This window comes from Phoca vitulina, unplaced genomic scaffold (genome assembly GCF_004348235.1).
Source record: "Phoca vitulina isolate PV1807 unplaced genomic scaffold, GSC_HSeal_1.0 scaffold34, whole genome shotgun sequence".
Classification (NCBI taxonomy): domain Eukaryota; kingdom Metazoa; phylum Chordata; class Mammalia; order Carnivora; family Phocidae; genus Phoca; species Phoca vitulina.
This window is the reverse complement of record NW_022589737.1, coordinates 12,934,241-12,958,348: the sequence shown is the minus strand read 5'-3', so window position 1 is coordinate 12,958,348 and position 24,108 is coordinate 12,934,241. Positions and strand designations below refer to the sequence as shown.

The following is a 24,108-nucleotide window of genomic DNA, read 5'->3' as shown; positions in this document are numbered from 1 at the left end:
CCAGAGAGATTATACTACTTGTACTGAGATTCACAAGGAGATTGGTAGGACATGATGGTCTTGGCTGTAACTGTGCTTGAGTGTCCTGCCCACTAATTAATTTCCTTACATCTTGCAAGCTTACTTTACGTTTCTTAGTCACTTCACAATATTTGTTCAGGATGTTATGCGAAGGTACATTTTTCCCGTCTTGTACCTATTTTTTTTAATAGTGATTGATATTCTTCTCATGATTGTGTTTATCACTGGCAAATATCACCTTGCTAGATTTAGATCTCTGATCCATTATCTGAAAAACTTTACTATCACTTCCAGATCCTCTGACAACATGTCTCTTCTTTATTTAATGAAGGCAAAGTTAATTTTTATGTATATCATATTATATTTATAGAGTACTCTCATATCCAACACTTTATTATCTCCTCACAGTAATCCTCATAACAGCTCCCTTCACCCTCTCTCTTTCCTTCCACTTTACTAGTCAGTCTTTCTTCTTTGTAGACTAGATATTTGAGTATCTGAAGACTTCACCTTAGTCTCCCTTTTCTGTTCCTTTTTTTTTTTTTAAGATTTATTTATTTTATTCAGAGAGAGAGTCGGGGGGGCAAAGGAGAGGAAGAGAAGCAGACTCCCTGCTGAGTGCGGAGCCCCACAAGGAGCTCAATCTTAGGACCCTGAGATCACCACCTGAGCTGACATCGAGTGGGATGCTTAAATGACTGAGCTACCCAGGCACCCCTCCCTTTTCATTTCTATTTACCACCTCTCCCTAAGAGATTTTCTCTACCTCCAGGGTGTTAATTCCATCGATATGTTAGAATTCGAAATTTGCTTCTTTAGCACTGATCTGTCCACTTAACTTCACTTCTACAACCAGCTTCTTAGCCAGTTTTGTCTTTTGGTTGCCTAACAGGTATCTCATATTTACAATGTCCAAAAGTGAAGCCTGAGTTTTCTCTCTAAAGGTTTCACCAATTCTTTAGGTAAATAATTGAAAATAAAAATCTTAAAAAGTTGTATAGGCTCAGGGATCTAGTAGTTTACATGACAAAGAGAACTCACTCTTAGGATGCCAGATAAATGTTGATGATCTTCAATAATTACCTTAAAGTCACAAAGCTAGCAAATGCTAGTATCGAAATTCCATGTGGATTTATTACTATGTATTTCTAAGATGGTTCTTCCTTTACATAATCATTTAAAATTGGGTTTTGTACATTATTATTTTAATAAACGTGTGTTTTATGATAAAAATAATTGTGAAAACTGATCCTAGTCTGATTAAATTGCATAAAATCAATTATAACATCAATAATGTAAAATGCTTAGGGGCGCCTGGGTGGCTCAGATGGTTAGGCATCTGCCTTCGGCTCAGGTCATGATTCCAGGGTCCTGGGATCGAGCCCCGCATCGGGCTCCTGGCTCAGCAGGGAGCCTGCTTCTCCCTCTCTCTCTGCCTCTCTCCCTGCTCATGCTCTCTCTCTCTGTATCTCTGTGTCTCAAATGAATAAATAAAATCTTTAAAAAAAAAAATGTAAAATGCTTAAACATTATTTTTCATTTTAGATAGCTTTTTCCTAAAGCTGATCATAAAATATAGCCAAAGTAATGAATTTGAAAGATTAAAAGTTCTACAGAAAATTACAAAACCTCCCAAATTTCTTTTTTTTTTTAATGATTTTATTTATTTGACAGAGAGAGGAGAGAGCACAAGCAGGGGGAGCAGCAGAGGGAGAGGGAGAAGCAGGCTCCCCACTGAGCAGGGAGCCCAACCCTGGGCTCAATCCCAGAACCCTGGGATCATGACCTGAGCTGAAGGCAGTCGCTTAACCAACTGAGCCACCCAGGTGCCTCTGAACCTCCCAAATTTCTACCACTCTGAGGCAATCACTATTACAATGCTAGTGTATTTTCTACTTTTTTAATTTTTTATTTTTTATAGATGAGATCATGTTCAATATAGAGTATGGCATTATATTTTTGTTCCTTAGCATACAGTGTTTATATATCAAGTGCTTATAAACTAACACATTTTTATGCCACATTTAACAAGTAAAGATTTAGTTACAAAAATAAAAATAATTTATTCTGGGTTCCCTTTAGATACACCTCAACTTCACAAGTTCTAGTTGATTCAACAAGCATTTAATGGGACATAATGAAAATACTAAATAATAATTTATTTCATATTTCAGAATTATTTGTAAAATTAAGATTTTTGAATAATAAATGACAACATTTATTGATGTTCACCATAAGTTTGAATCTACTATAAAGAAGTGTTAATATTTACCAATTAAGATGCTGACCTTAAATATCTTCTCACTGCTTTTTTATTGTTCTTTTTTTGTTTGTTTCTTTGTTTTCTCTTATTCTCTCCAACTCCCTCTCCTCTTTCTCACAAACACATAAATATATAGTTTTTAAAAATTAATTTCATTTACTCAATTTCTGAATATATTATACATTAGCATGCTTTAAAAATCAAAATATTGGGGTACCTTGGTGGCTCAGTTGTTAAGTGTCTGACTCTTTGTTTCAGTTCAGGTCATGATCTCAGGGTTGTGAGATAGAACCCCTCACTGGGCTTTGTGCTCAGTGGGGAGTCTGCTTGGGATTCTATTATTCCCTCTTCCTTTGCTCCTCTCTGCGTGCTGTCTCTCTCTCTCTCTCTCTCTCTGTGGAATTAATAGATAAATCTTTAAAAAATTAAATAAAATTGAAAAGTAAAAAGTAAAAATATTTTTAAAAATACACTCTGATATATTTTCTTCTAAAACTCTGATTCTTTATCCATTGAGGCTCTACACTCAATGTCATAGTAAAGTATGCATTAATTTTTATATATCAATCCAGAATATTTACGTATATAAAAATATACGTATGTCTCTGGCATTTTATCATAAATCAATATTATATATTAACTGTTATGTTTTAGAGATATGTTAACCCTTATGCACAATGTCAAAATATAGTCTGTGAGAGCTTCTTTTTTAAATTCAAAAAATTATTGCATTATTGATATATGGCATTTTATTATTTTTAGGTGTATGACATGATTCTATATTTGTATATGCTGCAAAATGATAAACACAATAGTCTAGTTACCATCTGTCACATAGTTAGAATTTTTTCCTTCTCAGGAGAATTTTTCAGATTTAATCTATTAGTGACTTTCAAATATGCAATACTGTATTATTGACTATAGTCATCACGTTGTACATTACACCCCCATGTTATTTATTTTATAACTGGAGTTTGTACCCTTTGACCCTCTTTATTTATTTTGCCAACCCCCGCCCCTTCCCTCCAGCAACCACCAATTGATTTTTGTATCTATGAGCTTGATTTGTGTGGTTGGTTTGTTTGGTTTTGATCTGTTTGTTTGTTTTGGTTCCACATATAAGTGAAATCATATGGTATTTGTCTTTCTTTCTAACTTATTTCACTTAGCATAATGTCCTCAAAGTCCATCCATGTTGTCACAAGTGGCAAGATTCCATTCCCTTTTTTATGGCTGAGTAGTATTCCTATGTGTCTGTTTCAGTGTGTGATCTTTATTCATTTGTCCACTATTGGACACTTAGAAGACATACAGATGGCCAACAGGCACATGGGAAGATGTTCAACATCACCAGTCATTAGGGAAATGCAAACTAAAACCACCATATCACTTCACACCTGCCAGAATGACTACCATCAAAAAAGCAAGACACAAGTTTTGATAAGGATGTGAAGAAAAGGGAACCCCTGCACACTGCTGACAGCAATGCAAACCAGTACAGCGACTATGAAAAACAGCATAGAGGCTCCTCAAAAAAATCCAAGAAAAAGACTACCATATGATCCACAAATTCTGCCCCTGGGCATCCATCTGAGAAAAATGAAAACACTGTGAGGGCTTTAATTGTAATAAAACTCCACTGAACTGATGATAGTAGTGAACGAAATAAACAATAAACATATATGCATCATAAGTTAAATAATTCAGGCACCTGGGTGGCTCAGTTGGTTAAGCGACTGCTTTTGGCTCAGGTCGTGATCCTGGAATCCCAGGATGGAGTCCCGCATCAGGCTCCCTGCTCAGCGGGGAGTCTGCTTCTCCCTCTGACCCTCCCCCCTCTCGTGTTCTCTCTCTCTCTCTCTCTCTCATTCTCTCTCTCTCAAATAAATAAATAAAATCTTTAAAAAAATAAGTTAAATAATTAATATCATAAGTTAAATAATTTATTATTGTAATAAGCACTATGAAATATATAGAGAAAATAGGATAGATGGTGATGTTACAAGTCTGTATTTTGCATAGAGTGACTTAAATGATAAGGATTAAACATGTAAAATTTGCATAAAGAATATCCAAGGGAGAGAAATTAGCTTGTATTAAGAGTCTAAAAACCAAAACAAGTTCTAAGAACTCAAGAAACTAAAAGAAGACTAGTATGGCTATAGCACAGAATGTTGAGGGAGAGGAGAGATGACATCAGGAGTCAGATTAGAGCTAGTTCATGTAGATATATAGGCCACCATATATAGTGAAGATTTAGAGACTGAATACACACCCTCAATTTACAGAAGTGTTAAGATAAATTTATGGTCAGTATTTACATATGCCTGATTAAATGTGCCCAGTATTTAACATGTAATAATATTGCACATTTGTATCTAAATCTAAATATGTGTTTATATATATTTAGGTATAGATAAAATATATGCATCATGTTTTTGCTTGCTTGATTTTAAAATCAGTGTATACAAGGAAATATACTAGCATTTAGAATAGAATTTTTAAAATACACAAAATATCTTGATCAAGGCAGATGTGGGTGGAATGAAAAATAAAATATATATCACAATGGAGATAATTCATATAAATTAGAAAAAGAGCAAATGTTAAAGCATTAAAATGATTGAAAACAGCAATGAATATATTTGTTTTTTTGTGGTTGTGCTGAGGATTTAATTCTCTCCAACATATTTCCTTCAGTTAAAAAAAGAGTTTCCTTCACATTTTTTCCCATAACTTTCAATAAATGAAGATAATTACATCTCGAAGTGATTCATCTTGATAAGTGCTCTTATAAATTACAGCAGCTAATTTTTAGTGAATTGGGTTTATTGGGAGACTGCTGAGTTAAGAGGGATATGTTTTTCTGTTGAAATTCCTTATTAAGTTAATGACTTCTTGTGCAACTGAAATAACAACTGGAATTATTACTAACATTCAAAATCTAAACTGTTTTGTTTGAACATGAAACACAATTTCTTGTTTTCTTAGTTTTGACCCCTATAATTGAGAAATGTATTTATTTAAAACTGTTCTTAAGGGAATATTTAAATACCATTATATCTAGCATGAGTAGGCAACTTAGTTTTTCTGATTCACTGCGCTTGTCATTTACCTATTTGGACAGGTAACTTACTACTTTGCTTGGTTACTTAAACCTGCAAATTTAATGCTCTTTTTCTTTTTCTGTATGCTTCATATTTAGTAAAGTGAAGTGAGGATCTTGGAAAGATCAGCAAAAGGGGGAAAAGCCTGGAGAAGCAAGTTCGGTAGTAGAAGGAGACCAGATATGTGTAGGCCTGGAAATCACAATCCATTGGCTAAAATTGATATAGTTAGCTACGGGCTCAAAAAAAAAAAAAAAAGAGAGGGGCGCCTGGGTGGCTCAGTCATTAAGCGTCTGCCTTCAGCTCAGGTCATGATCCCGGGGTCTTGGGATCGAGCCCCACATCGGGCTCCCTGCTTTGCAGGAAGCCTGCTTCTCCCTCTCCACTCCCCCTGCTTGTGTTCCCTCTCTCGCTGTGTCTCTCTCTCTGTCAAATAAATAAAAAATCTTAAAAAAAAAAAAGAGAGAGAGAGAGAAAATGTAGATTATCGTGAATCACTTGTACCCTCTTTTACTAACTAGATAAATATTACAGCAGAGTAAGTAAGACAATATTTTGTCTTTGATGAGTCATTCTAATTGTGTAACTCTTGTGCTTTCTGCACAATCAACTTATAAATGTTGCTTTTCATGGACTCTCCCAAAAGGGCATCAAAATATTGAGAGAAGCTTCAAGTTAGAACATTTCAGACTGGTTATCTTTTAAAACCTCTTTTAAACAATTGTATGTGGAGTTCTCTTCTTCTTTTAATCAGAACTTTATACAAAAAATAAAATGATCTCCAGCATCAAGCAAAGTCTAGTTTGTCTTAATTTTTGTGTAGGTCTTCCCTAGAACTTTCTAGAACATGTCAGCTATGAATCTCTTCCATACTAATGTGTAACATCTAACACTGTCTATTACTACTTTCACTGGACATGTGACTAATGTTCTGACATAGCCCATAATTCCTCCAACTTGAATCTGTCAAGTCTTTGGCCCCTATTTAAGAGGCAGCCTTAAACTAAAATCTTTCTTTTGCTACTTTCTGATTGGGATTCAGGTAAGCCAAAGTAACTTCTCAAAGCTTGACACAAAATGTGAGTTAAGTCATTCAGATTGTCTTCTCAAGAAATTAAGTTGTAAAATTTAGAGAGAATCAAAACTTGAGTATCAGCAGAAGAAATCTTGACTATATTAAAAGCTATGACATACTTTGATAATCTTACATCTTAACTCTGAACTCTGATTTTTTTTACACATTGCCAGGAAAAGACTAAAATTTTAAAATCACTTTTTTAAAGATTTTATTTACTTATTTGAGAGAGAGCGAGAGAGCAGGAACATGAGCAGGGGGAGGGGCAGAGGGAGAGGGAAAATCAGACTCCTCACTTAGCGGGAGCCTGATGCAGGCTAGATCTCAGGAGTCGGGTATCATGACATGAGCAGAAGGCAGACGGTTAACCTACAGAGCCACCCAGGTGCCCCTTTAAAATAATTTTTAATTTCTTTTGAGATCTGACCCCACATACTTTTCCATCAATGCCCCACCCAACTGGACTATCAAATTGAGCTTCGGTTTAGCCTGCCTCCATATTTCTCCTTCTGGTTGGAGTGGGGAGTTGATTTCAGGAAAACACTGTGCTGTCTCTCCATCAAATGGTAGGCCAGCTACTATCTCCTCTAGGGTTATTATTACCTGATCATCCTAGGTAGAACGTTTCTCCTTCTTTAATGGCATTTTCACAGTTTCTTCATATTGTAGTTATTTACATACATAACTTGCTAGCCTTGTTTTGTGGCAAGTTTTGGACTCATTTAGGATACCCATAGCTATTGGGTTTATTGTTTAAGGGTACCCATGTCAGAATTTTTGTGGATATTATTGGGGCAGAGCTCAATGGGTTCTTCTGTTATTCCCTTTTACTTTATCTCTATTATTTGTTGTGACTGTAAGTGTGTGCTTCTATGTACTTATTATATGAATATGATACCTAAAATAGAGGTTAGACCAAAGACATTCAAAATCACTTTTTTTCTTAATTTGTAAAATCTAAGCTTTAGCTTCTTCCCCTTTGCCTATTCCTACCCCTAAAGGAAAAAACCAAAACCAAAACCAAACAAAAACACCAAACTCCTGCATTTCAAGAATCTCTGGTAAAGGGAAAAGAAAGTAGAGGGAAGAGAACATAACCAGTGGTGATGAGAAATCAGTGGTTTGGGACCAAGTTTATGAACCAAGTAGTATAAATAATAACTTTTTGAGATTGGTCAGAGGTTGAGGTGGCAGGAAGGGGTTGATCCATGTGACAGCATTATGATTGACCGGTCTTACATATGTCTCATTGCCTATATAAGATGTTAAGACTTCCCCAATTTTTATTCCTTTATCGTGTCTAGGATTGTACTACTAATATAGTAAGTGTTCAAAAATAATTGAATGAACTGATAAAGTAATTCATAAAAGAAAGTTTTGAAAATGAAAGAAATAGACAAAGGTAATGGATGAGAAGAAGAAAGGTGATGATTAAAGTCCCTAGTAGCTTGTTGGACAAAAGAATGTCTTGCCTACTCATCAAAATGCTCAAACAGATGAAAACATGGAAATATTTCTTTGAACCTAACACAGGTGGATCTGAATTACAAGTTATTCAAGAAAGATTAGCTGCTGACCTTTTTCCTTTTATCTCAGTATGCAATTGTGGTTAATTATTCAAATAGACACTGCATTTTCTCAAACAAATTGTTATTGATGCTTTATGATGTAAATATTTAAAAATTGATTTTTTAAAAGTGGGTAGCCTGTGTACATTTTGATGATATTTTGACAAAAACTTCACAATAATGTCACAGGTCAGTTTTTGCAGACAGTCAAAATCAGAACTGCAAGATAAATGCAAATCGATGTATTTCTCATTTGTAAGAGACTTGAGAATTGTAAATTTATAAAATAGAAATGTGTTCTTCCCATTACAGTTTATGTCTCTTTATGCATGTAGTATATATAAACTTTCATGAGTGAGTACTACATAGATTAAAAAATTAGAAATAGGATAATATTAGGTGGATTTCTAGGAAGTGGGTGATTGTCTGGTGACCTGAATATTGTCCTTGGAATACTTGTTTATGGATCATTAATTTTCTTGGTCTGATACAGATAGGACTGCCGGCAATATTAAAGTTTATCCAATTTGGAACATAAAAGAGTGACTATTTAGAACCTTATATATTTAGATTTAAAAAATTATTAAAATACTTTGTTTATTCACTACATAGAATGTCCTGTAAAGTCAGAAGTTATCTATTTGTCAGAAAAGAGTACTGAAAATGAAGAAAATAATAAAGAAGCAAAATATGCAGGCTCAATGATATTGTGGTGTCTAACAAGCACTTTTCAGAGTTTGTTTTGTCTTTTTTTTTCTTTGTTCATTTGCTTTCTTTCTTAAATTCTACATATGTGTGAAGTCATACAGTATTTTTCTTTCTCTGACTTATTTTACTTAATGTTATAGCCTCTATATCCATTCACGTTTTTGCAAATGGCAAGATTTCATTCCTTCTTATGGCTGAGTAATATTCCATTATATGGCACATCACGTCTTTGTCATTCACCTATGGATGAACTGTTGGGTTGCTTCCATATTGTGCCGGTTGGACTCTACATTTACTGCATATATCTTTTCAAATAGTGTTTTAATTTTCTTTGGGTGAATACCCAGTAGTGAAATTACTGGATTATATTCTAATTCAATTTAAATTTTTTGAGGAGCCTCCATACTGTTTTCCACAATGGCTGTATCATTTAGCATTCCATTGACAGTACATGAGGGTTCTTTTTATCCACATCCTTGCCAACACTTGTTATTTCTTATGGTTTTGATTTTAAGCATACTGACAGGTATGAGATGATATCTCATTGTAGTTTTGATTTGCATTTCCCTGATGATTAGTGATGGTGAGGATCTTTTCACCTGTCTATTGGCCATCTATGTTTTCTTTGGAAAAATGTCTGTTCATGTCTTCTGCTCATTTTTAATTGGATTATTCATTTTTTTGGTGTTGATTTGTACAAAAAAAAGCAGATTCTTTTTTTTCTTTCAAAAAATCAGATTCTTAAATATCGATAACAAACTGGTGGTTGCCAGAGGGGAGGTGGGTGGGAGGATGGGTGAAATAGGTGAAGATGATTAAGAGTACACTTCTAATGATGACCTCTGGGTAGGTAATATATACAATTATGTAATCATTGAACACCTAAAACTCATATGACACTGTATATTAATTATGAACTTAATAAATAAATAAACAAGCCCTTTTTATAGTAATGAATGATAGCACTTGTGTGGGAAAAAGTGAATAACTGAAATGCTTAATCTTACCATTTTACACCTTCTATGCCCTTATTAATGAGAAGGTATGTGAAAACATCTAATATACTCTTCTTCAATGATTGTCTATCCTACATTTCTTTTACAAGCAGATAAGAAATTTGTTGTTTACTTATCTCCACAATACTTCAGTGGAAGAGAAAATTTGAGTGTGACTATCTCAATGCATGACCTTTACCTTATTCTGAATAAACGTTCCAAAAGGCTGAGTGTAGATATAGATATAGATACATACATCCATATATTTGGTTTGCATATATATATTTACTTACATACACATATCTGTTGTTTGTCTAATATTTATACTTGAAACATTAGGATCATTTAAAAGCCCATACATATTTTAATTTTTGATTTGATTTTTAAAGTTTTTTGAATATTTAATCTAAAAAAATAGAATACTGGGGCGCCTGGGTGGCTCAGTTGGTTAAACATCTGTGTTCAGCTCAGGTCATGATCCCAGGGTTCTGGGATTGAGCCCTATGTCAGGCTCCCTACTCAGTGGGGAACCTCCTTCTTCCTCTCCCTCTGCAACTCCCTCTGCTTTGCTCTCTCTCCCTCTCTGTCAAATAGATAAATAAAATCTTTTAAATAAAAAAAAAATAAAATGCTATTTAAGATGAACTTATACTCAAGTTTTAAAGAGTACAGAAAAAGAATGTGAGAAGTTTGGATTATCTGAATTACGTTTATAAATTGCTTAAAAATTCAAAGTATCTTGGGGCACCTGGGTGGCTCAGTCAGTTAAGCGGCTGCCTTCAGCTCAGGTCATGGTCCCGGGGTCCTGGGATCGAGCCCCGCATCGGGCTCCCTGCTCGGCGGGAACCCTGCTTCTCCCTCTCCCACCCCCCTGCTTGTGTTCCCTCTCTTGCTGTGTCTCTCTCTGTCAGATAAATAAATAAAATATTTAAAAAAAAATTAAAAGTATCTTAAAACAAAGTGAGGTAAAATTAAGTTTTATCCCTTCCAGGAGTGTGTGTGTGTGTGTGTGTGTGTGTGTGTGTGTGTAAAGTTCAGGTATATCTCTGGCACCTTTAATATAATCTTTTAAGAACATTTTTCTTTAACAAGGTCAAATCTAGTCCATCTTTTTTTCCTGTAAATATTCATAAAGCAAAGCTATCACTATTGGTGCTGGATAATTAATATAGTTTTTCTTCATTTTATATATATGTCTGATTATTAATATGCAAGAACTTAATCAAAATAATTAATTAATTTGCTTTACAGTTCATGGTTCAATTTTCCACCTTGCAGGGTGATAATGCCATATATATTTTTCCCTTATTTTATTATTAAGTTCAGTTTTCCTGCAGCTAATGAGGTATGGTGTTAGTCATAACATTAATACCAACGTTTTTAATAAATACTACTTTATATTTCCTTAGCAATTTTTCCAAAATGTTCATAGTGCCTAGAAGATAGTCCTTGCTTGATAAAGATTTGTTTCCTTCATTTCTTTTTTCTTTTCTTTTTATTTATTTATTTATTTGACACAGAGATAGCAAGAGCAGAAATACAAGCATGGGGATGGGAGAGGGAGAAGCAGGCTCCCCGCGGAGCAGAGAGCCCGATGTGGAGCTCGATCCCAGGACCCTGGGATCATGACCTGAGCCGAAGGCAGACGCTTAACAACTGAGCCACCCAGGCGCCCCTTTTCTTAATGATTGAATTCTGTCTGCACGAGTGGTTCAAGTTTCTTGTTTTTATATTATACATTTAGTAGCAAAAATTTACTAAGTACTTAGTACTAGTTACATATTAAAATGTATTTCCAAAATGGAAAAAGATAACTTTTGATCCTTTATATTACATCTGCTGTTCTCATCTTCTAACTTCACAGAATTGGGATGTTGCCGGACAAAGCATGAGAAATACCTTCCTCTCAGGTTTTTATTACTCAGTTTCCTTTGTTGACTTTTCTTCCCACAGTTTAGCTGTGGACATTTCTGAAGTTTGGGTGCATATTATTCTCCATCTATAGCATTTTTTTCTTAAGACCTCAACTTTAGAGAAGGTGCTGTGGATATGATTTAGGTTCTGTTTTCCTGGATCTGCTTAAAAGTCCTATATTTTTTTTTTTCACTTGGTTATCTCAATATCACTTCAATCTCAATAAGTTTACCACAGATTTCATTATCACTTTTACTCACAAGTTATTTTCTCCTTCTAATTTCTCTATTTCAGTCAGTGAAACTATCAGCTTGTATGTAATAGAGATTTAAAATTAACTTGAAATAATCCAGTTTATTCTCTTTCACTTTTATGTTCAGTCAGCCAATCTGGTCTGTATATTATATGAACATGCATTTGGAAAGTGCTTTATTGAAGTAAGGTTTTGTCAGGATGATTGTAATTTATATATCTGTACTTTTCTTTACTGTTTCTGTCACCACAGATCTCTTGCCTATTAATTCATAGTCTTTTAGCTGACTTCCTTGCTCAAATATAGCCAATGTAATCGAGGCTAGTCTATTTTTAAAAAATCTAATTGATCCTTATCCCCTTCTTCACAAATATCCAGTATCTATCTCTACTCCTCAGCCTGGCTTTCAGAACCCCCTATTTTTCTGGAATGCCCTTCTCTCTCTTTTGAATCTAGTGTAACTTCTCCATGTTTTAAGACTAAGGAAAAGTCCCAGCCCATCTTTCCTTAGGCCCCCTTTTATTATGTTCCTCTCTTCTGTGTGTTATGATAAGGAAACACATATTCTGAGACACACGCATGCAAGCCTAGATATCAACATCATCTCTTACTGATTGTTCAGCCCTGGGTAAATTACTTATACTCTGAACTTCAATTTCTTCACTTAGTAAAAGTTGATAATCTTATCTACCTCATAGGAGTGTTGTAGGCATCAATGTTCATATATGTAAAAGAAATGCTGTTGCTTAGTTCTGATGAGAATAATTTGCTATATTCTCTACCACACATCCTATCATTAAACTTATGCTTTCTTTTATGTATGCTATTTTTCTTATTCATTAAGCACAAATGCTTGTCTCCTTGACCCTTTAAACTTAAAAAAACCTATCTTCTAGTTTTCCTTTATCTCCGTGTTTACCAAAATGCTGAAAACAGAAGACAACAGAAGTGGCCTGGCTTCAATTTCTAACTTTACTACTTAATAGCCCTACATCTTTGAGAAGGTTACATTAATTCCCTGTGTCACATTTTTTTTTAATTTTTAAAATAGGGATAATACATTTCTTAACTCAAGGGTTGTTGTGAAGATAAATTAATCAATAAGTGAAGTATTTATAAAACACTGATTATGTGGAAATTACAGTGTAGGTATCAGTTCTTATTATCATATTACAAACTGCATGAGCTGCTTGAATGAATTATGCTATAATGATTTTACACATTTATTGTAAAAATAATTTTATAACAATTAAAAATAAATAAAAATAATAAAAATTTAATAATAAATTAAATATATATATGAAATTTATTAAATTTATGTTTAAATGTGTTAGGGAAACCATAAGTATGCAAAGGATGAGCGGCTTTAAAAAGTCATCCCACACAGATGAACCATGAGAGACGATGGACTCTGAAAACGATAGAGGGGAGGGGGGTGGGAGGATGGGTTAGCCTCGTGATGGGTATTAAAGAGGGCACGTTTTGCATGGAGCACTGGGTGTTATACGCAAACAATGAATCATGGAACACTACATCAAGAACTAATGATGTAATGTATGGTGATTAACATAACATAATAAAAAAAAAAGACTAAAAAAAAAAGTCATCCCACATGGAAAATACTAACTGGAAAACATCATGCAGGTTCCTGGTGTATTACTACAAGAGATTCAAGAAATGATAAATAAAATTTCTATGTACACTACCTACAAAAACCCAGGAATTTGTTTGACCACATTAATGAATAAGAAGTTTAGTTGATATAAGCAGTGGAGGACTAAAATCTGTAAATGTGTTCTACTGCTAATAGCTAATGAATACATCATAAATATGTGCAATTAATCAGTTTTTAAAGGAACTTGTGGAGTAATAGTTAAAAAAAGAAAACAAACAAAAAACAAGTGAAACCAGTAAAAGCCTAGAAAACTTTCAATTTTATAAGCATTATGTCATGTATCAAGTTAAAAATAATAATGTTTAAAAATAATCAGATATTAATACAATTTTTTTTTGCATGACTATCAAGAGTTAGCCTCTATTCTAAGAACTTGCATTCTTTAGTTTCATGAAATTCTGCACACAAAAGTTCCTAGGGCAGATACTCACTCGTGTTATGTTACACAATTCCTCACTATCTAACATGAGCTTGCCATTATACTAGTGGACACAAAGGAACAAAAGCTTACCTGTCCCTTCAAGAAGCTTTCAATTGCTCAATAGACTTTAGTGAGTTTTCACAGTTTTCAGAATTATGTTGAACATTTGTGAATTTTCCTAACTGCACTGAAAGTTCATGGATAATGATCTTGAACATTAATTTTAATGATGATTTAAATAGAAGTCATTAGCTAAATAGAAATTATTGAATTTTGTTTTTCTTCTGCAATCTGTTCCTCTGGAAAAAAATAAAATGTTAAAAGAACTTTAATTGCTTCCTCAAAACTATACTACTGGTATGGTTTGAAATTATTAACGAAATTTAAATGTCCTTTCCAATATGATCAAACAATATTTGAGGAATTTGCTACATTTGTGTTTAATTGTTTATTTCAGTTACCCTTTTCTGTATACAAAATTACTCCAAAACTTAGTGGTTTAAAACGGTAATTTATTATTTCTCACAATTTTATGGGTTAGTTCAAGTTCTTCTGCAGTTCCCACGTGAGCTTTTGCTTGTGATTGCCTTCAGCTGTGAGGTTAACTGAAAAGTAGCTCATCTGGGACAGCTGCCTTATCTGCAACTCTCTCTCTTTCCCTCTCTGTTCTCTCTCTCTCTCGGGGTGGCCACCCTCTCTTTCTCCTGTGGTGACAATACAGCAGAAAGCAATATCCCAAGCATTTATCAAACCTCTAGTGGTGTCACTTGAGTTCGTGTCTAATTGCCCAAAATGGAGATTTGTTTTAGAAATGTTCAAAATCTGAGATGATAATCTTTTATATATTTAACTACTAAAAATGATTTTTTAAGACTTTTAAATCAGTTTTGGGTTCATAGGGAGATTTAGAGGAAGGTACGAAGATTTCCCATAAACCTTTTGCCCTAACACATGGGTAGCCTCCCCCACTCTGAACATCCCCCACATTAGTGGTACATTTGTTACAATCAATGAATCTACATTGACACATCATAATTGCTCAAAGTCCATGTTTATATTAGAGGTCACTCTTGGTGTTGTACATTCTGTGGGTTTGGACAAATGTGTAATGACACGTATCCATCATTATAGTATCATACAGAGTGTTTTTACTGCCCTCAAAAGTCCTCTGCTCTCTCCCTCTTCCTCCTTCCCTTCCACCCCCAGTCTCTGGCAAACACTGATCTTTTTACTGTCTCCATAGTTTTACATTTTCCAGAATGTCATCTTGTTGGAATCATGTGGCATGTAGCCTTTTCAGATTGGCCCTTTCATTTAGTAACATGCATTTATATATTCTCCATGTCTTTTCATGACAGTTGCTTTCTTTTTAGTGATTAATTTCATTTAAGAGTCTACTTTGGAGTAAAACTATGAAAATTTGTCATCTGATAGAGTGGATATAGAATTACTTTTTAAAATATTAATTGAATTTAAAACAAACAAGTATTCCAAGAAAAAAATCAAGATTAATAACCCTATGTTAATATAAAGAAAACACTTGTAAAAAATGTCAGAATAAAGAGAAATAATTTCATATTAGGTAAAGAATCCAGAAATATATTTAAAAAGTTAATGGTAAATTTTAATTTAAAAGTATGGAGAGAGGGATCCTAGTGTGGCAGAAAGAATGTGACTACTGGAATCATAGCATTGAGATTAAAACCCCATTACTCACTTGCTGTGTGTTTTTTGGGCAAGAACAACATCTCTTATGTGTATTTTTACCCTTTCATAGAACCCTATATTTTGTGCCACTGTAGTACTTAGCACACTTTGAAATTTTACATTTAATTAGTTGATCTATTGCTTAATATCTGTTATTTCCCAATAAGCAGGAAGATCCCAAAAGGTAGGAATACTTAGTTTCACAGTATATTACCAGTATCTAGTATAAAGTCAATAACAAAGCCGATAATCAATAAATAATTAAACAATAAATTAACTAAGAAAAAATTTAACGGAGAGTGTAATGAAGAAGGCTAGTGATTCAAGATGGAAAATGACCAAAGGTTTGAATACAGACTGTTTTTAGCATGAATTTTCAACAATTAACTCATGAATTTTTAATATAGCTCAACTACCTCCAAAGGTAGCATCTAAAGAAGCTTTTCCTTTGTTATATCTTTATACCTGCCTCATTCCTTGGGTAAATCACCTATATGATTAATTTAGATAACTACAACAGTACCAATGGTTAGTGACTATTTATTCACCCTTAGCCACTCTATAGATATTTAATTTATATTCATTATCTAATTTATTCACACAGCAATCTTTGAACAAAAACGTACTTCTGATAAGTTGAGGAACTAAAACATGGAAAATTAACTTTATTCAGTCAATGCAATCTGAGGTATACAATGTGCAGGCATTGTGTGTAGTGTTGTATATAGAATTAAATATCACAGGTAATAGATGGAAGAGCAGGGTTACATTTAAATATCTTGATTTTAGTGCTGTGCTATATTATACTGCAAAGTTCTTATTCTGCTATATCATAAGAACAGCAGAAGCAAATATTTCCAGAGAAAGCTGTACACTAAACTGGAGTGAAATGTACATTGGTATAAACAGATTTTTTAGAGAGCTATAGGAGTTTCCTTTTTTTTTAAGTTTTACTCAATTTATTTAAAGTAATAAACCCCCAAAAAACAGTTCACCAATTCCCCCATTCCTCTATCCCCTTCCTCTTGGCACCACAAATCTCTTTTCTGTATCTATGAGCTTGGTTTTTAATTTTTTTCAAAAAAAATTGTTTTATTTTATTTTTTAGATTCAACATATAAGAGAGAGTATATGGTATTTGCATTTCTCTGTCTGACTTATTTTACTTAGGAAAATGCTCTCACGGTCCATCTATGTTGCTCCAAATGGCAGAATTTCCTTGTTTTTTGAGGTTTTTTATGGCTGACTAATATTCTATTGTGTGTGTGTTGTGTGTATGTGTATTCTGTGTGTGTTTGTGTATATACATGTATATATATATATATATATATATATATATAGTATATTTTCTTTATCTATTTCTCCATCGTTGGACACTTAGGTTGTTTCTTATCTTGGCTATCGTAAGTAATCCTGCATATATCTTTTTGAATTAGCATTTTTGTTTTCTTCAGACAAATAACCAGAAATGAAATTGCTGGATCATAAGGTGAATCTATTTTTATGAGGAAGCCCCGTATTTTTTCCCATAGTGTTTGCACCAATTTACATTTCCATCAACAGTATATTTAAAAAGAATAATAAGATTCAGTATGTCTTTGGCACTCTAGTTTCTTATACATATTATTGCGTTTATACTCACACATACACACATAATCACACAAATCTCTAAGTTTACTACTTATATTATCTGTGTTATAGATATAGATGAGGTTATTAATGAGCAGAGTTCATGTAACTGGCCTAAAGTCACACTGCCAGTAAGTGGAAGTGCCAGGACCCTGTCTTAAAGCTGTTTATGTCCATTCTTACTTTCCATGGTATTAGGCACTATGCCCACATTTTGTAGTACAGATATTTAGGTAGAAACTAAACTATTAAATTTGTTGTGGAATAAACAATGCTTAAAAATTTGGCAGTGTCTGAAGTCTGGCTTTAGATATGAAAATCCATGAAGTCCTTGTAAGACATTCAGATAAAGGTGTCCAGTAGGTGGTTAGAATTACAGAGATGATCCTAGGTGAGAGGTCAAGGCAAACAATATAAAACTTACTAGTCAGCCATAAAAATATATAATATGTATGTATATAATGTGTATATGAAATACATTTATATGTAATATGTGTGTATGTAAGTATATACAGTCAATTCTCATTATCCATAATATGTTCTGTAAAGTCACTAAAAACACTGAATTGGTGAATGCTGAATCATTCATTGCTTCTAGGGTAATATTTGCATATTTCACATATATTATAATCTTAAATCCTACAAACAACTCATTCTAGCAGATTCTAGTTCTTTATTTTTCAAAAGAGAAAACTAAGCTCAGAGGTGTTAAGTGACTTGCCCAAGGCAACCCCATTAACAGATGCCAGAGTAGGGATTCAAATATCATCTAACTAATCCCAGGCCCAGAGCTTCTTACACTGCACTGAACTATTTATTATCTCCATCTTCTGGTCATTTCTGTATGAGAGTTGAAACAAGAAGGCAAAGCATCACCTTTTTTAACCTTAGCTGGGAATATGCTCATGGGGTGACTCAAAAATTTTGCTATTCTGCACATGTCTGTGAATGATTGGGAAAGCACTTTGAGTATTGATTTTAGGATTACAAATAAATTTTAGTGAGCAGGAAAATTCTTAAATACAGGGTCTATGAATAATGAGGATTGACTACATCTAGATAAAAGTGGTTGTTTGATCATGAATAAACTCAATAGAACAGAGATAATAAGTGTAAAGGTAATAACAGGGAAGTCATAAGCATACACTATGTTCCCACTAATATCGTCTCAGAGAATTGTCTCAGTCTTCCCTACCCAACCCATAAAGTAGCAGTAATTTATGGAACAAGTTGCTTGTAGGAAAAGAAGTACACTCTTCTCAATGAAACATGAGATCATAGCCTAAATTCAAGGGAAATGATAAGCAAATTAAAAAGTAAGTAAATTACTATCTAAATGCAATGGCCTGGAACCATTCCTTTTTGGAGCAGCTAAATGTTTCCACCTCAGTATTTTCTTAGAATAAAATTGAGCCAGAGCATAGCATTCAAACAGAATAAAGTAAATAAAGGTGGTTCCATGTTACATTACAAAAAATTGTAAGGTCAAATTTAGTTAACATACTCTAAGAAGTTAAGAAGAACTAAAAATCTACAAATAGTCTACCAAATATTTAAAATATAAATTCTTGGTCTATGCAATGGTTAACCATTCTATTTAAAAAATTCTCTTAAGTAGATTCTCAAATCTCAAAAATTCCAAATAAATTCTACCAAATGGCAAACATGTTAGTATCTACTACAAATCAAATTTTATCACATATCAATTTTCTTTTCTTAATCAAAATTATTTTTATATATTAGAAAACATTATAATGGCATATTTTTGTTGTTGTTCTGCCTGAAGGACTAGATGATAGATATAAGAAATGAGACTAGGCTTGGATTTGATGTAAGATATTTATGAATAATATTTTATTTATCCTTTAGACACAGTACCTAGATAAAAGCCTAACATATTGCACATACTCAATTTTTAAATTTGAACTAAATCAGTTTTGGAGCCATAATCTTCCTATGTTTTAATCATTCTATGGAATAAATTTTGCAATTTTAATGACACATCATTGAGAGAGAGAACTGAAAACTATGATGGAGAAAAACACTTGAAGCAAAAAACACATTGACCCTTTATTACAAAATTCCTTTTGGGGCACCTGGGTGGCTCAGATGGTTAAGCATCTGCCTTTGGCTCAGGTCATGATCCCAGGGTCCTGGGATCGAGCCCCACATCAGGGTCCCTGCTCAGTGGGGAGCCTGCTTCTCCCTCTCCTTCTCCTGCTCCCCCTGCTGTGCTCTCTCGCTCTTTCTGTCAAATAAATAAATAAAATCTTTAAAAAAAATTCCTTTTACTTAAATAAATAAAATATTTTAAAAATTCCTTTTATAAAAAGCTAAAAAACCCCAAAATATAAATATAAGTGAAAATTATTTAATAACAGTACCAAATACAATTATAAGCTAAACCCAATGCAAGAAACTTCAAAACTTGGGAGCAAAGAAACAGAAGATCCTGAAGTAAAATGAAACAAGAAAATATTGAAAATTACTTTTATTATTCCAAACCTGAAGAGAAGCTAATTTATATACTTAGGTTTCTTTTTTTATAATGGAGCATAATGGAATGGCTCTGAGAAAGAAATGAGAGCAATAGGGAGTGACCAAGGGGAATATCTGTTTCTAGCATAAGCAGAGATTGTAGGGTTACCCAGTGAATTGAATAATCCTTGAGTATTCTCCTTTGGGAATTAAACAAACCTCCAAGCAGTGTGGATCTTAGTGTGGGTCAACTAGGAACTTCTCAGGAAAGGTAAGACAGTTCAAGTATTCTATTAAAGTTTGTATATTTCTTCAGTTGCTATAATACTCTGACCTTCACTTAGGCTATAAGAAGATAGACAATATGGGGCACCTGAGTGGATCATTTGGTTAAGTGCCCAACTCTCGGTTTTGGTTCAGGGAATGATCTCAAGGTCATGAGATCTAGCCCCATGTTGGGCTCTGTGCTCAGTGGGAGTCTGCTTGAGATTCTCTCTCTCTCGCTTCCTCAGCCCTTCCCCATCATTCCCTCTCTTTCTTTGTCTCTCTCTCTCTCAAATAAATAACTCTTACAAAAAAAAAGATAGACAATTTGAAACACCCAGCTCCAAAATTTAGCTTAAAGGGCTAAGATGTATAGATAACACAAGAAATTTCCCATATGGATCAAAACAGATGTCTGAACAGTTTCTGAGGACAGCCTGATAAAAAGAAATTACATTGTTTGTGTATAACACCCAGTGCTCCATTCAACAATGAATCATGGAACACTACATCAAAAACTAATGATGTAATGTATGATGATTAACATAACATAATAAAATAAAATAAAATAAAATAAAATAAAAACCAAAAAAAAAAAAAAAAAGAAATTACATTGAACAGTCAAAATACACCAAGTAGAGAGAGGAGAAGAGAAATAAAAGTAGAATATAAAAAATATAAAGATTCCAAGCTCACAAATAAGAAAACAGACAAAGGGAAATTACCACAGTTGTTTCATTTTATAGAACTACCTGTTAAAATGGTTAAATAGTTCCAGGTTCATGGTGTTCTTTGGCTCAGGCAGAAGGAAATGCAAATCCTTTCTAGAGAAAAGTAACTCTAAATTTAGCCCTAAAGTTTTTCATAAATAAAGATCAATGAAATATGACCCCCTAGCCCTCAAGAAAAAGCTGCCAGAATTAAGAGGTGGTAAAAAAAAAAAGATTCAAAGGTTTTAGGTACCAATCTCAAAGACCTTTAGATACAGGAATAACTGAGATAGTATATAAAATTTCCACTTTCAGTAGGCAACTAGAAATAAAAAATAATCTAGGAGACAAGACCATATGGGTAACAATGATTTTTATTTTTCTGGAAAACATCCAGGATTAAAAGAAAAAACATAAGAAATAAATGCTCCCCCAAAAAACAAACAAACAAAACAAAACAAAACAAAACAAGTATAGGTGGGGCAGAGTACAGTGTTGCTGAAATAAAGGGAGGAATTTCAAGAGGCAAGGCACAGTCAACAGTGTCCCGCAACAGGAAGTCAAGAACACAGAGAAGCCCCTGGATTTAATACTGAAGTCAATTTAACCTTCCTCCCTTCTCTGAAATTTGCAGACTCCCGTGTTTGCAAACAAAATCAGCCACTGAGGAAAGTATGGGGGCAGGGAATTTGATTTTCCTCTTCAAGTCTTGGTAGCAAAAAAAGCCATGAAAAAACACATGAAACATTACTCAAATGAATATCATTTCAAGTCACTAGAGGAAATTTTGGTTGTTATTTATTTTAAGCGTCATATTGCTTTGCTTTGTAAACATGTGATTTTTCTCAGTTTGTCCTATCTCTTTTGGAGGCCAGTGGTTTTGCTTGTTTGTTTGTTTTTGTTTTGTTTTGTTTTGTTTTGTTTTAGTTCTCAAAGGATGGTTTTGACTCTATGCATTGCTCATAGCCAGAGCAGTTACCATGGCAACCAGGGACTGTCAACACAGAAGACTTCTTGTTTTAGAAGTCCATTTAATTCAGAAAGTAAATTCTCTAGTTTCTAAAGATAATTTTCATTGCTTTCCTATTACTGACTTTTCTTAACTTTTTTGATCCACACTGTGTCTGAAAATCTTTTATCTCAAAACTCTTGAAATGAAAGAGCTAGGTTGGATGCAAACTTTTCCAAAACTAAAAGGAGAGTGAATATGAAAAGTCAACTTAAAGATCATTAAGCCACCTACAGAATAGGTGCTCCTCAGAGGAACCAGAATATAGTTTTATGTGGTTCATTCTAATGAAAATTGCCAATCTATTACTTTTGAATGTAATTTCTGGAATATGAATGAATGCTAAATATCGAAAGTGAATCACATTTGAAATATTAAGAACACTTTGTAGCGAATTATTAAGTGAATAAATTATTGCCTTGCTTGTAGAGCTATCTAAATCAATCTCCAGGACTAAACCAAAACCTTTCTGTCATATTTCTAAGCAAGAGATTCAGGAGATAAAATGACAGCTTTAATTGACTATTGTGACAAAAGAATTCATCTCAAAAAAGAACCGTAGACTTCTCTGGCACTTACATTTTCTTATACTCTCTTTCCAACTATTTGTTCTTTTAGCATTTGAGATTGAAACTATGTTTTAATACCTATTGAAAAAAATAAAAGCTCCCACATCAAGTGAATGAATCAGTATCCCTAATTACTCATATATGGCAATAGTACCTCTGAGTTATTTATTTATTTTTTTTTGCCTTTCAACACAGAATTTTTGTGGAAGAAAGAAGCATATTTTTAAATGGACAATGGACTCTACCATGAGTTACTTGAAATCCTGTATCTGTCCTCTGTGTAAACATGTTTCAGATAAATGAATTTAATTAAAGATTTGAAATACAAAAAAAAAAGTACACTTATTCTAACGAGCACTAAATAATGTGTAGGCTTATCAAATCATTATATTGTATACCTGAAACTAATAAACACTGTATGTTAATTATACTTCAATAAAAAATGTCAGAGATCTATAATCATACATCATCTTTAATATCCAAGCAGCTTACACTCAGCTTATATAAATTGTGTGCTATAGAGAAGATTCAAGATGATGAGAAGTAATGCACTTCTTTCATAAGGGAAGAAAAAAGAGAATGTAAGAGAAAGTTAATTGTGAATTGAGAAATGGTGAAGGAAAGTCTACATCTCCATTATTGATGTGTTGTCATGGGTGGACAAAATTTAGTAAAAAGTGTACCCATAGGTTGAGGTCCTAAAGACTGATTTCCTTTAAGCCATCTGTGTAAATACTACATACTCCTTGAAACATTTTTGCAAACCCCTAGTGTTGCCCATACTTGAATTTGAAAACCATAAACAGCAAATAATTTGGGCAGCAAATAATTCCAAGAGAAAGTTAATAAAAGGAAGACTTGAAGTCTCTGAGGGATTGGCCAAAAAAACTTTGGGTTGAAGGGATGAGTAACCTATTGGACAGTGGAGATTGCATTTGCAAGTCTAGCAATTGGTTGAAAACAGTGAACTGTAAGAAGGAAGTGTAAGAAGTCCCATGTCATCAGAGATAGAATATTGCGTTGAATAATGTAACAAGCAAAGTATTTGGAGACCAGATGATAATGAGCTCTATATGTCAAGCTGTGATATATACACGATTTAGCCTGAGGACAATGGTGAGCTACTAAAAGGTTTTTAACAGAGGAAATAGTTATGTGTTTTCATCTGTTAACTTTAAGCTTGTTTAGGGGCAATAAAGAAAATACATACCAGTTAATATGGGGAGATACCTTAGCAGGTGCTTGGGGTCACCAAGGAGGAAATGATGTTTACTTGAAATGAGTTCATGGCAAAGAAATTGGAGAGAAACAATCAAATTTGAGAGATATTAAGAATATAAAATTGACCAAACTGAAAAATAATTTTGGAGGGAGAGGAAAAGTCTATTTTTGTCACTATTGAGAAATTAGAATGAAAGCAGATTATGGAGTTTGGGGATGCAAATCGATTGAATGGTGATTCTGTTCCCTAGGTATTTGGAAACATTTGAAACTTAAGCAGTAAGAGTAACAATAGAAATGACATTTTAAGGGCGCCTGGGTGGCTCAGTCGTTAAGCGTCTGCTTTCAGCTCAGGTCATGATCCCAGCGTCCTGGGATCGAGTCCCACATTGGGCTCCCTGCTCCGCGGGAAGCCTGCTTCTCCCTCTCCCACTCCCCCTGCTTGTGTTCCTGCTCTCACTATGTCTCTCTCTGTCAAATAAATAAATAAAATGTAAAAAAAAAAAAAAAAAAGAAATGAC

At 33.7% G+C, this 24,108-nt stretch overlaps 1 protein-coding gene across 7 annotated transcripts in view; it reads left to right on the top strand.

The window, feature by feature from the left end:
- CNTN5 (contactin 5) overlaps window positions 1–24,108 on the top strand; it is a 1,357,780-nt gene that overhangs the window by 441,464 nt on the left and 892,208 nt on the right. The window lies entirely within an intron of this gene.